This window comes from Mercenaria mercenaria, chromosome 19 (genome assembly GCF_021730395.1).
Source record: "Mercenaria mercenaria strain notata chromosome 19, MADL_Memer_1, whole genome shotgun sequence".
Classification (NCBI taxonomy): Eukaryota; Metazoa; Mollusca; class Bivalvia; order Venerida; family Veneridae; genus Mercenaria; species Mercenaria mercenaria.
In genome coordinates this window covers 7775183-7790197 of record NC_069379.1, presented here as the reverse complement: position 1 = coordinate 7790197, position 15015 = coordinate 7775183, and the positions used below count along the sequence as shown (strand labels likewise).

Genomic DNA, 15015 nt, shown 5'->3' with positions numbered 1-15015 from the left:
GCTTGGGCCTAGGATCACTAAACTTAATAGGGAGGTTGATCTGACTTGATCATGACCAGCAGATGACCCTGTAAATTTTGAGGTTAGTAGGTCAAAGGTCAATGTCACATTGAACCAGAACAGTAGAACTTTTGTTTACAGTGAGCAAATAATTTCTGTTCCTTGTGCAATTACTGAATGCATCAAGGGGGGCATTTCGTGTTTGACGAGCTCTTGTTAAGGTTAAAGTTTTTTGGCAACATTTGTTTTTCTGTCATATCTTTGTTACTCTTGCTTATATCTTACTGTAAGTTCACATTTATAAACATTGTCCATCATACAAACAAAGTGTGTGCACGGGGTGGGCCCATTATACCCAAAGTCAAGGTCACAAAATTGTTATAGATCTACTTGGAATTATTTTCATGTTAAATTTTTTCGAAAGCTTTGTTTATAGACATATCTTTGGTACTTTAAAACTTCATGGTGAGTTTTTGTGACCGCTGAATGTCCGCCGTCTGTTGTGCGTCCGTCAACATTTTCTAAAATATCTTCTTCTTGAAAACCACTGGGCAGAATTGCATCAAACTTCACAGGAATGATCCTTGGGTGGTCCCCTTTCAAAATTGTTCAAAGAATTTAATTCCATGCAGAACTCTGGTTGCCATGGCAACCGAAAGGAAAAACTTTAAAAACCTTCCTGTCCAAAACCGCAAGACGTAGAGCCGTGATATTTGGCATGTGACATTATCTTATTGTCCTCTATCAAGGTTGTTCAAATTGTGCCCCTGGGTTGAAAAGAGGCCCCGCCCCGGGGGTCACAAGTTTTACTTAGACTTATATAGGAAAAAACTTTAAAAATCTTCTTGTCTAGACCTTTGATATTTGGTATGTAGCATTGCCTTATGGTCCTCTACCAAAATTTTGAAATTATTACCCAGTGGTGAAAAGAGGCCCCCGCCCTGATTAAAAAAAAAACTTTTTTGGAAATTTTGTGGTCATCTTCTAACATTGTTACAGCGATCTTCCAGTCACTGTAATTTTTTCATTAACACTGAAGATTGCTTTATTTTCATCAGTTACTTTAAGGATATAGAATGTATTTTGTTTATTCATTCCTTTTATTTGTAAGTAAATGTCTGCAAACTTCTGTGCCATGAAAATGTATAGGGCGCATCATGCAAGGGCTTAGAGAGAAACTGGTCTATCTACTTCTATTTCTATATACAGATGGACCAGTTTTGCTTTAAGCCCGTTATATATATATCAGTTTACTTTAGTGGGAAAATAAAACAGTCATGTGGTTTATGACCAAGATGCATTGCTATTTAATGATTCGTTAATAAATTTATGCAAACACTTTAACAGCTATCTTCACAATTTCTCATTTCATACACGGATGGTTTTCAATGATTCCATGTTTTGCTGAAATTATTTTGGAAATTGTTGACAAGAAATACCCTTTGGCTTGTTGGATTTGGATCCAAGAGTATGTGATATTTGACAATTTCTTTCAGCTTCAGGGGACCCCAGATAAAGACTGATCCCAGCTCTTTCTTACCAAACTTTATCCTTGATTTGTATGCCTTCATTTCATAAAAAATACATGTTTAACTTTTAAATACCCTAAAAGGGTCAGCTAGAGCTAAAAAAATAGAAATACCTTTTAACAACTGTTTTTCATGAACCACTTGTTGGATCTTCATCAACTTTGTTTGTAGCATCATTATCAAGTGTTCAAATATCCAGGGGGCACTAAGCCCCATTTAGGGGCTGCTAGGGCTAAAAGTGCCTTAGTGGGAATATTATGAAACATTTTTTTTTTTATGAACCACTTGATAGATCTTCATGGAACTTAGTCTGTACATGGAGCATCATTATACAGTAAAGTCCTCTCTCAGTTTTGTTCCAGTGGGGGCTCTTACCTGGTAGCTCCATTTTGGGGCATTTAGAGCTAAAATAGAGTTAATAAGAAATACCTTTTAACAAGTTCTTCTCAGGAACTGCTGGATTGATTTTCATCAAACTTGGCATGTAGCATTATTTTAGAATCCTCTATGGAATTCTTCAAATTAGGGCATTTGGCTATTTTAAGGAGCCGCTAGAGGTAAAATATAGAAATACCTTTAAATGAGTCTTTTTCCGACATGTTGCATCCTTGTAAGGGCCTCTTACAAACTGGCGCTTGAACTGTTTATTTGTTTATACTTGATGCAGTTGTTACCATTCATCATGTTCATAATGCAGTGTATCCTATAATGTAATTATATTCATTGTCAATCAGCCAAGGTCAAGTGTCTTAAGGTGATCACTAATAAAGAACCTCCTTTTTGAAGAGTATTCAATTCCTACCGTAAACCTACTTTTACTGCAATTCTTATAGGGGGCCGTAGGTTCAAGCCCCACTGGGACCAAATTTTTTTTTGCTTATTTTCCTTTTTTCTAGTAAGATTTTACTTCTTTCAAGACTTATTATTGATTTCTTGTACAAAAATGGAAAAAGATTAATCTTATAAGCGATTTCTTGGTGTTCAAAGTGAATTTACTACTTAAACAGAAGGGGTAGAATATTACACATCTTTAAAAATATTGAGTTACATGCGGTGAAAGTTCTCTATTTTGCTTTCACTCTTAGATTATATATTGTGGAAGAAATGTAGGTAGGTTTTACGTCTGCCCTAAGGTTATTTTGAAATGGACTAAGCAAAATTCAAAACAGAAACACAGCATTTGACCTTATTTTTTCAATGCTGAAGTATGAATTCTGTCTCATTAAACCTGTTTACTTGAGGCACCATAGAAAAAATGATACTGACATTTTTATTTTGTGTTTTATAATTGTTACCAATAGTTTGATGTTTCTTTTATTAAAATTAATCTATAGTAAAATGAGTTCTCTGCAAACGTTTTGGATAGTGGCTATCACTTTGAAATTTGTCTCTACTTGAGCTTGAAGAGATACCATCAGTTATACAAAATCTATAAAAAAAACAGCACGGTAAAAGTTGTTTAAAAATTGCAAAATAGTGCAAAATACGGTTACCTTTCAGAATATACCAAGCAAAGGCCATTTTGTAAACATTACTATTAGTGCTCTAATACCTTAAGGCCACCATCGCAAGCATGTTATATATTTTTGCGTATTCCGTGGTGAGACATAGTTTAATATGATATATAAATATCATATGGCAGCATGTGTGACATTGATATTGTCAACCCGAGGGCAGAATGTCACTCGAGGCGAAAGCCGAGTGGTGACGTTCTGTTTCGAGTGTTCACAATTATTTATCCCCCTGCCAAAGGCGAAGGGGATATTAGAAATGCTCTCCGTCCGTGCGTGCCTGTGTGCGTCCGTCCGCAACGATCTTTGTCCGGAGCATAACTCCAAAACTACTTGAGGGATTTTCTTCAAACTTCATACACTGATAGAACACATTGGGAGGAAGTGCAGTGTGCAAGAACAATAACTCTACCTTGCCTATTTTTTTAGTTATTCCCCTTTATCTTATTTTCTTAAAAAAATTTGTCCGGAGCATAACTCCAAAAGTACTGGAGGGATTTTCTTCAAACTTCATACACTGATAGAACACATTGGGAGATAGTGCAGTGTGCAAGAACAATAACTCTACCTTGCCTATTTTTTGAGTTATTCCCCTTTATCTTATTTTCTTAAAAAAAATTGTCCGGAGCATAACTCCGAAAGTAAAGGAGGGATTTACTTCAAACTTCATACACTGATAGAACACATTGGGAGGAAGTGCAATGTGCAAGAACAATAACTCTACCTTGCCTATTTTTTGAGTTATTCCCCTTTATCATATTTTCTTAAAAAAATTGTCCGGAGCATATCTTTTTCATGCATGGAGGGATTTTGATATATCTTGGCACAAATGTTCACCATCACGAGACGGAGTGTCATGCGTAAGAACCAGGTCCCTAGGTCTAAGGTCAAGGTCACACTTAGAAGTCAAAGGATACAAGAATGAAAACCTTGTCCGGAGCATTTCTTCTTCATGCATAGAGGGATTTTGATATAACTTGGCACAAATGTTCACCACCACGAGACAGAGTGTCATGCGCAAGATCCAGGTCCCTAGATCTAAGGTCAAGGTCACACTTAGAGGCCAAAGGTCAGATACAAGAATGACTTTGTCCGAAGCATTAACTTCCCTTAGTTGTTACTATAAATAACTTATATTGTAACATTTTTATAATTGACCATAGGGAAAAAACAAGACCACTTTTCTGTGGTACAACATGGATGTTACTTTCTAATTTTAGGTGTATTTTAAGATATCTCTACCTGGTAAGGAGTTTTTTTTGTGGACTTAGAAAAACAAAAGACTTACAATGATTACTAAACAACCTCAAAATTAAAATTCCATTTGCAAATACAGCTGCTTGAGTAAAGAAATTTGCAGTGACGGGCGTATATTGTGACATTCTGGCACTCTTGTTCCCTGTTAGCTTTCCATTCCTTCTTTTTACAGTAGCCATATATAGAAAAACTGTTCATGAAAATTAATAAAATTTACCAGTAAACCATCTCACCACTGACTTTTTCTTTCTTCCACATCTTTAAAACCCCTGATGTGGACCACAACTAAACGGTTCTTCAAAGCTTTCCCCAAAATTAATACTTTCAGACACTAACTTGCCAGGAACTTTAGCCTTCAATTATAATATGCCCGGTGGGGGGATTGGCCATGTCTAACATGGCTCTTGTTATCAATGTCACACAAGCTGCCATATGATATTTATTTTATTATACCAAACAAAATTTAGTACATAAAAATGTTTTTAAAAGTTTCATCTTTAGCGCGGTAACCCCATGTGTACACATTGAATAGTGACATAATATGAATACAAGGGAGGCAATCATTTACCTAAATAATTGAAGCAGTTAATTGCTCTTGTATGACATTCAAAATATCAGCACGGTCACATGACCTGACAGTCAGTCTTTCGCTTGGTCACAGTGTCAAAATGAAAAAGGTTGAAAATGTTTTTGATCGTCAAAATACCTCTGTCCCGGGTAATGGAATTTTATCATTGTAGACAAAAGAGAGGTATAATAAAGTAATATTTTAATCATGTTAATACGGCCCTATGATTGAACATAATCAAAATGCTTGATATGAACAAGATTGGAGAGGAAATGAACCATTTTACATGTAGACATATAATTAATTCAGATTTTTGCATGTTTTATGCTAGCATGGCGTCAACACTTGCTTGTTTCCTGAATCTGCAGAATCCCTAGGGATATTGTGATAACTCGCCTGAACTGATCAATCTCTTTGAATTCTGCAGATTTTATATTATTAACATAAAAAAGCATGTATTTATCCCTCATTGGAAATTATTTTTCCAGGAATTCTAGTTTTTGAGAATTTTTGCTGATATGGAGGGAAAGTCCCAGGTGACACTTACAGGCTATTAAGGATGTTAAGACTGCACTGGCGTGTAGAAGCTGACGTGTTATCAATTATTCATAGAAAATGGTTATGCAGTAATTGCCTTTTAAGCAGTGTTATTGTAACTCTTCATTTCTGGCAGCTATGGTGCCACTTTGGAGGCTGTGTAGTATAGTATAGTACTGGGATATGTTTTTTTCCGCTTTTCAGCTGATTTCCTGGTTTTTGAACAGAAAAGTTTGAAATAAAAGTTGTTGAGCCTGTGTAGGCAATGACAGTATAGTATAGTACTGGGATATGATTTTTTCCGCTTTTCAGCTGATTTCCTGGTTTTTGAACAGAAAAGTTTGAAATAAAAGTTGTTGAGCCTGTGTAGGCAATGATAGTATAGTACTGGGATATGATTTTTTCCGCTTTTCAGTTGATTTCCTGGTTTTTGAACAGAAAAGTTTGAAATAAAAGTTGTTGAGCCTGTGTAGGCAATGACAGTATAGTATAGTACTGGGGTATGATTTTTTCCACTTTTCAGCTGATTTCCTGGTTTTTGAACAGAAAAGTTTGAAATAAAAGTTGTTGAGCCTGTGTAGGCAATGACAGTATAGTATAGTACTGGGGTATGATTTTTTCCACTTTTCAGCTGATTTCCTGGTTTTTGAACAGAAAAGTTTGAAATAAAAGTTGTTGAGCCTGTGTAGGCAATGACAGTATAGTATAGTACTGGGGTATGATTTTTTCCACTTTTCAGCTGATTTCCTGGTTTTTGAACAGAAAAGTTTGAAATAAAAGTTGTTGAGCCTGTGTAGGCAATGACAGTATAGTATAGTACTGGGGTATGATTTTTTCCACTTTTCAGCTGATTTCCTGGTTTTTGAACAGAAAAGTTTGAAATAAAAGTTGTTGAGCCTGTGTAGGCAATGACAGTATAGTATAGTACTGGGATATGATTTTTTCCGCTTTTCAGCTGATTTCCTGGTTTTTGAACAGAAAAGTTTGAAATAAAAGTTGTTGAGCCTGTGTAGGCAATGACAGTATAGTATAGTACTGGGATATGATTTTTTTCCGCTTTTCAGCTGATTTCCTGTTTTTTGAACAGAAAACATTGAAATAAAAGTTGTCAGATTTGGTAACAAATTTGCACAGATTGTTAAAAAGGTAAAAGGGGCTGTGACCAATGATTTCCTCTTTTGTTTGGCCAATGGGGGAAAATGAAAACTCTAAAGGGACACCAATTCACTGCGTTTTCATGGCAGTGTTTTCAAGGATTTAATTGTGCATCTTGGGGAACTGCTTTGCATGTAAGGACAAGGCGAAGAGTGCATTTATATGGCACATTCAGACTTTGGATGTAATGAAGGCTTCAGGGCAGGGGTAGCTAATTTAATTTTCCGTATTAATTGCCCATGTTGTCCCAAAGCTTGCACGGACAAGTGAAATTTGATTAGAATTTACTATATAACAATCATACGGACAAGTAATAAATAGCAATGAACAAAACCGGACAAGCTAGTCAAAATCAGATTTCGTCGCCTCTGCCATTGGCTAATGTACATTGTAGCCAAATGCTTTAACTTCAAAGAATTGGCTACAGATTTTTGAAAGTGGCTGCCAGAATTATATTAAAATGTGGCCAGATTTCAGCAATTCAGCTTCAATCTGTAAAGCATTATATAATTTATCATGTTTGAACAGTTTGATTGCTTTTGAATTGAGAGCTTCCATGGTTGAATTATTAAAATGGCATAATTATGCTAACCTCAGATCTTACCACATCTGTGTGCTTGAACTTCGATCCTCATCTGGGTGTCAGTTGATTTCATTTGTGTTTGCATAAATTGAGAATGCAGAGTTGATGTATTCACTCCAGGAGAGTTTGAATATATTCTGTATCCAAAGTTGGGAGTTTGCATAAATTCTGTTTTCAAATTTGATGAATTTTAACCAGTAAATTTGCATAAATTCTGTGTGCAACGTTGATGTATTCGCTGGAGTGGACATGGTGGAGTTTGCATAAAATTTGTATGCAACTTTGATGTATTCACACCAGCTAAATTTGCACAAATGTTGCAGAAAGTTATAATGTTTTTCAATTGCTCCAGGACTTGCAGAATGCGGAAACAGCTCTCATGGTGGTGTTTTATTATTTAACGTAATCTAATAGTTGTCAGGAATAATTTAAGCTTTTATCTTTTAAAACAGTGAGAGCCCCAAGGGAAATTATGCACTTGCAGAAAGTTTTATTTTCGGATACCACTTGTTAAGTATTAAAACATTAGCTAGTGCTGGATGATCAATTAGTGGAATGCCCAGCATTGTAGATGACTGCATTGTATTGGTGTACCTCTGGTTTAACCCTTAACATGCTGGACACGATTGATTCTGCCTTTGCGACTAGTGTGTCTGTGCAGTCTGATCATGATCTTCACTGTTCGCCATTCAATCAGTATCTTTTTGGTAAGCACCACCTTTTAACACTTAATGGTACTGTCTAAATTAGAATATGGATGCGTTCATTATAGAAATGTAGGAGGGTAAGGGTTAAGGAGCACAATAAAACTTTTAGCCTGCTGGCAGCAAGTGATTCTGCCTTTGCAACCAGTGCAGACCAAGATCAGCCTGCACAAACAATAGCTTAGTAAGCTGTATTAGCAAAACCTGAATATTGAGTAATTAACTGTCAAAACAAATTGCAAAGGCAATTGATTATCATTATGTACCGTTGTGTTATCATTCTGTTGTCCTTAAAACAATTACACTGTTCACATTTATGAAATGCAGTTAAGAATGTAGCATACCTTTGCATGTGTCTAATTTAGAAAGAACTTAAATGAATAACTTACTGGTAGATTTTTATCCCCCGCCGATGAAATCGGGAGGGGGATATTGAAATGGCGCTGTCCGTCCGTCAGTCCGTCCGTCCGTCCGCAGCCATTTCTCAGTAACTACTCGGTAGAATTTCATGAAACTTGAAATAAACATGAACCAACATACTGCGATGATGCCCGTCAAGTTTTTTTTTTGATTGGTCAATTTCCCTCAGAGTTATTGCCCTTGATTTAATAAAAAATGTCTGTCTGCAGCCATTTCTCAGTAACTAACAGGTAGAATTTCATCAAATTTGAAATAGACATGAACCAAGATACTGTGCTGATGCCCGTCAAGTTTTTTTTTTGATAGGTCAATTTCCAGCAGAGTTATTGCCCTTGATTTAATGAAAAATGTCCGTCTGCAGCCATTTCTCAGTAACTAGCAGGTAGAATTTCATCAAACTTGAAACAGACATGAACCAAGATACTGCGACGATGCCCTTCAATTTTTTTTTTGATTGGTCAATTTTCCATATAGTTATTGCCCTTTAATTGTTTAAAAATCCACAGATCTGTACATAACAAACCAACCAATTGGAAGAATTTCATTAAACTTCTTTCATTCTTTTCCATGAACATTTATTATAAACCTGGTCCCCCCCCCCCCCATTTTTTTTTTATTTTTTTAATTTTTTTTTCATTTTTCATTTTCTATCAATATTTATAATCAACATGTAAACTGTTGTATCCTCACCCCCCCCCCCAGCCCCACCCAAACAAACCATTCATTTTTAGCTCATCTGATTTTTTGAAAAAAAATGATGAGTTATTGTCATCACTTGAGCGGTTGTCGGCGTCGGCGTCGGCGTCGGCGTCGGCGTCTGCGTCGGCGTTGCCTGGTTAAGTTTTATGTTTAGGTCAGCTTTTCTCCTAAACTATCAAAGCTATTGCTTTGAAACTTGGAATACTTGTTCACCATCATAAGCTGACCCTGTATAGCAAGAAACATAACTCCATCTTGCTTTTTGCAAGATTTATGGCCCCTTTTGTACTTAGAAAATATCAGATTTCTTGGTTAAGTTTTATGTTTAGGTCAACTTTTCTCCTAAACTATCAAAGCTATTGCTTTGAAACTTGGAATACTTGTTCACCATCATAAGCAGACCCTGTACATCAAGAAACATAACTCCATCTTGCTTTTTGCAAGATTTATTGCCCCTTTTGGACTTAGAAAATCAGTTTTCTTGGTTAAGTTTTATGTTTAGGTCAGCTTTTATCCTAAACTATCAAAGCTATTGCTTTAAACTTGCAACACTTGTTCACCATCATAAGTTGACCCTGTATAGCAAGAAACATAACTCCGTCCTGCTTTTTGCAAGATTTATGGCCCCTTTTGGACTTAGAAAATATCAGATTTCTTGGTTAAGTTTTAAGTTTAGGTCAACTTTTTCTCTTAAACTATCAAAGCTATTGCTTTGAAACTTGCAACACTTGTTCACCATCATAAGCTGACCCTGTACAGCAAGCAACATAACTCCATCCTGCTTTTTGCAATACTTATTGCCCCTTTTGGACTTAGAAAATCATTTTCTTGGTTGAGTATTATGTTTAAGTCAACTTTTCTCATAAACTATCAAAGCTATTGCTTTAAAACTTGCAACAGTTTTTCACCATCATAAGTGGACACTGTACATCAAGAAACATAACTCTATCCTGCTTTTTGCAAGAATGATGGCCCTTTTTAGACTTAGAAAATCATGGGTAGGACAATATTTCTATTACACAAAAAAAATCAGATGAGCGTCAGCACCCGCAAGGCGGTGCTCTTGTCTTTAAATTTGATTTTGACTAATGAAATTATTTGCTTCTTGGTAACATTCTTAACTTTTTGCTGGATATATTTTTTTGCCGTTCCTCAACTCTGACCCTTTCGGCGAGGGATTCCAATTCATCGAATTTGCTTGTTTCTTTTGAATTAAGAGAGGATATCTTTATGTTCTTGAAAAGCTAATGAGGCCAGGGGTCCTGAAATAAGCTGTCCGAGTTGTCCTATTCGTGGATTCCTCGGTCCGGACAAGCAGTTTTTAGAAGCTGGCTTGTCCGGGGACAAGTAAAATTTCCGTGGTAAACATTTTATGAAAACGAAACTAATCGGCGTCATCTGTGATTTCCGCATGCCTAAAGGCAATATCTAATCTGTTTGTGATCATTTATGACCCTTAAATTATCAAAACAAAAATGTATGCAGCCATTTATAGACACGTGGACTGGTTTACTACATTTAATGATCATTATTAAAAAATTATACCATGAAGTTGAAAATGAGTGCCAGTCTGGGGATTCCCGTTATCTACTTTCATTTTTGATTTTCAGAAAATCGATTAGCTAGGTTGGTGCTATGTAAAAAAGTTTAGTAGCCAAAATTTGTGGCTTAATTTTTCGAGTCGATTGTTTTGACATTTAACAACTCGGACTGCTTATTTCAGGACCCCTGAAAGACCAGTGCAGTATTCAGTGTATGTTATGGGACCAGGGTAGAAATTCTAGGCATACTGAGACAAAGGGGTCCGACACGTGTGGGTCACCTTAATATGGCATAATAAATAGTCCTAAGGCACTGGGGGCAAAAACATTGGTCAATAGATATAGAACTGTGACAGTTATATATCTATTGACCAATGTTTTTGCCCCCAGTGCCTTAGGACTATTTATTATGCCATATTAAGGTGACCTACATGTGTCGGACCCCTTTGTACTGAGATTATTTTTGTCAATGGCATGTGTTCAAGTGTTCATAATTATTCTCTACTCACTAAACTTGCTAGTCATAACATATTTTCAAATGGATGTTCTAGTCACTTAGCTTGCTAGTCATAACACATTTTCAAGTGGATGTTCTAGTCACTTAGCTTGCTAGTCATAACATATTTTCAAACAGATGGTTCTAGTCATAACATAAAAACTTTATATAAGTCAAAATAGAAGTCAACAGATGTGTATGTTTGTATTATTTGTTTATTTAGTAATGATAATGCTGATCCTTTCCTTTTTAAACTAAAAAGTATGGACAAGTTCTTCTTAGGTACGGACAAGTGGATTTGTGGGCCCAACTTGTCCGTGGACAAGTAGACTCTGAAAATATTTCAGGACCCCTGAAGGCTATTACATTAATCATTCAATTGTCTGTCTATATGTAATTTAGTCATTTTGACTGTCCATTTTAACCTTTAGCCTGCTTGAGGCAGGTGATTCTGCCTTAGCGGCCAGTGCAGACCGAGATAAGCATGCACAATCATGCAGGCTGATCATGGTTTGCACTGTTCGCTATTCAGTCAGTAAATTTTCAGTGAACATCCCTTTGAATTATGAGTGGTACTGCCCAAATTGAATAATGAACAAGTCCATTTTAAAAATTTAGCAGACTAAAGACTTTTTGTCTCGGAAAAAGGTTTAAGTATGACCATCAATGAGAAGGTCTGATGTTACTTATGAGATTGATATGCACCTTCAAGATCAAGGTCACTTTGAATGAAAAGGTCTGATGTTATTCATGAGATTGATATGCACCTTCAAGGTCAAGGTCACTTTGAATGAGGTCTGGTTTTACTCATGAGATTGATCTGCCCCTTCAAGGTCAGGGTCACTTTGAATGAGAAGGTCTTATGTTACTCATGAGATTGATCTGCACCTTCAAGGTCAAGGTCACTTTGAATGAGGTCTGGTTTTACTCATGAGATTGATCTGCACCTTCAAGGTCAAGGTCACTTTGAATGGGAAGGTCTGATGTAACTCATGAGATTGTTCCGCACCTTCAAGGTCAAGGTCACTTTGAATTAGAAGGTCTAGTGGTATGCATGAGATTGATCCGTCCATTCAAGGTCAAGGTCAGTTTGGAGGCATGTGTTTAGTACTAATGTCATACTTTTTCTATAGAAACAAGAGCTGTCCAGATATAAATATTACATAGCACATGAAATCAAATTTCTTGAATATATCAACATCAGGTGTCCAGTTACCTTAATGCTTATACCCACATCTAAAATGAAATACAACTAAAAGGTGTTTTGTCAGACTGTTGGGAAGTGAGGAAGATATTGATCTCTGTTGAAATACTGGGACAAAAGTAGATCTGTTCAATGGTTGCAATTTAACATAAAGGCCTATAGATGTTTTAATGAATGATCTCTGTGCAAAATTCCAGTTTGTCTTTGTGTTTTTTTCTAAAACTCTGCATGTTATCAATGAACAGTTTTTTCTAAAACAAAACAGAAAAGACTGTTCATTGATAACATGCAGAGTTTAAGCTGATTTCAGAAACAGCTTGAAATAAGTTGATTGTGCACTTTGGTGCCAGTTGTACCGTGCAGATTGGCGCGATTTGTTCTGTTGAATGTAGGAAATTATAATTCTAGTCTAAGGAATTAAAAATTTAATGTTTAAATAAATATTTACGTCTTCATTTTCGTGCGACAGAGTTTATAAACTTTTAAAGGGACTTAAGGCACAATACATGGGTGAAGAAATCAATTATGGTTGTCTCAGAGCCTATACAGGCTTGTAGGTATTCACCATTCTTTACTGTGTAACCATACATACGGACAAGTAGAAGATAGCTCTTTGCAAAAACAGACAAGTAAGTCAAAATCATGTTTTGTAGCCCATGTATTTAATAGCATGCTATTTCTATCCTAATATACATTAACCTTTAGCCAGCTGGCGGCAAGTGATTTTGCCTTTGTGACCATGGCAGTGCAGACTAAGATCAGCCTGCACATCCTTGCAGGCAGATCATGGTCTGCACTATTCACTGTTCCTGCAGTCAGTAAATTTTCAGTGAACACCACTTCAAACAATGAGTGGTACTGACCAAATGAATGATGGACCAGTCCATTTTAGAAATTTAGCAGGGTAAAGGTTAAAATCATAATAATGTTTAAGTCAAAATATTTTTAGATACTGACAGCTGATTTTATTGGCACAGTGTTGTTTCTTTTTCCTACAGACCAATGTAACACTGGAGATGAAAGTTTGAACTTTATGTTTGAGTGGAGACAGCAAAATTGGTAACTCAGTAAAGAATTCAAAGTGTAGTAAAATGTGTTGCATTTCTTAGAAAAATTAATGTGCATAATTTTTGGCAGCATATGTCATATATTTTAGGGAATTATGACCATCCTGATGAAGAGATGAATTCATAGCCGTCAAGGTAACAGATTAAAGTACATACAGATTTAAAACGAAAAAACAGAATATGTCAGCATATATTTGCTCGCTGTATGTACCATCCGAGGGATGGAAAATACACATTGTCAATTCCCAAATCAAAGAAGTTGATTATATGTGCCAGTAAAAGATTTCAGCATAATTTAGTAAAATATTTTTTTATGCCCCCGAAGGGAGGCATATTAGTTTTCCACTGTCCATCCATTTGTTCGTTCATCACAACGTTAACTTTTTGCATGAAGGCACTTTACTCGCGAACTACTGCACCCAGAACCTTCGAACTTCACGTGCTGATCGTACTTATTGAGTACATGACCCCTACTGACTTTGGGGTCACCAGGTCAAAGGTCAAGGCGCTGCGGGGGCATTTGTCACCATTAGTGACAGCTCTTGCTTATAAACTGTCAATAGCATTAACTGAAAAATGTAAACGACCTATTGTTAACAAAATAAATTCATTTACAGACATATGATATGAAATGTCTGTCTCATGTATAAAAGACAAATTTCCAATAAAGAAAGTGTCTGTATTACTCGCATTTCTAAGTCATTTACTTTATTATTACTGGTATTATAGGCAGAAATCCGTGACATAGAAAAATGGCTTGTGAAATACCACATTTTTAAAGTACATCATTTTATGTAACTGTTGGCAGAAATTCCTGACATAGAAAAACGGCTTGTCGTGAAATATGTGACATTTCGGAAACAAAATGGCATAATTGTGTATTTTACAATTTATACAATGTGTTCAGTGATGGTCACTAGTATTTGGGGTCAAAATTACACTGAATAAATCAGTTATTGAGCAGATATATCGGTTATATGAAATGTAATCCTATTTTCATTTTCAATGATGGCAAGTAATTACATAGAATATTATCCTAAAAAAGGCGACACTTGTTAAGAATCTGTTACGGAGGCAGGTTCATGTAACCCAACATCCCTAAGTGTGATATTTGTCATTTAATGCTTAATGTTTAGCAGTAAATGTCGGCAAACAAGAGAAGTATTTGATAAACAAACAACATTATCAAGAATTTAACTGTCCAATATAATGTAACGAACTGCGATGGCCTAATGGATAAGACACCTGCTCAGCAGTTGGGAGGTCGGAGGTTCAAGCACTGTCAGAGGCGGGACTTGTTACTGAAGAGAGACTGGTTGGTTAGCCGCCAGCTACTTAAATAATGGTTACTGATGTGTACCTGTCTGTTGTCCGCATGTCATTAAATATAGGAATCAGGAAGTAATGCTGTTTAATATATGTAGATGTCTCATATTTGAAGCCAACTTGGCTGGCTCTTTCAGTAGGGGTGACACTATAATAAACAAACACTTAGTGCTTTTATTGGCAATTTGGGCTGATTTCAGGTAATAGTTTATAGTTACTTAATACATCTGTCTATTTTCTTACCAAGAGCCAAGCGCGATGGGAGCCCTAAATTGCAATCCTGTAGTAAATGAACTGCACTGACAGATATGCTGTAATTTGTTTATGTTAGTGTTGTTGACATCAGGCATAATACAAAAATGTAGATGTTTGTAAGCATCATATTGATTTACAAATCCTTTTTCAGACATTAACTGCT

General features: G+C 36.1%; 1 protein-coding gene across 2 annotated transcripts in view; it reads left to right on the top strand.

Annotated features, from left to right (window-relative positions):
* Nucleotides 1-15015, top strand: part of LOC123543077 (sodium- and chloride-dependent taurine transporter-like) — an 82555-nt gene that overhangs the window by 29862 nt on the left and 37678 nt on the right. Inside the window, exon 1 of one of the 2 annotated variants that reach the window (XM_053531009.1) lies at nucleotides 12589-12833. The exons of the other annotated variant lie outside the window; for it this stretch is intronic. The gene's annotated coding sequence lies outside the window, so the exon portion shown is untranslated. Of the gene's footprint in view, nucleotides 1-12588; nucleotides 12834-15015 lie in introns of those variants that run through there. 2 annotated transcript variants of the gene reach the window in all.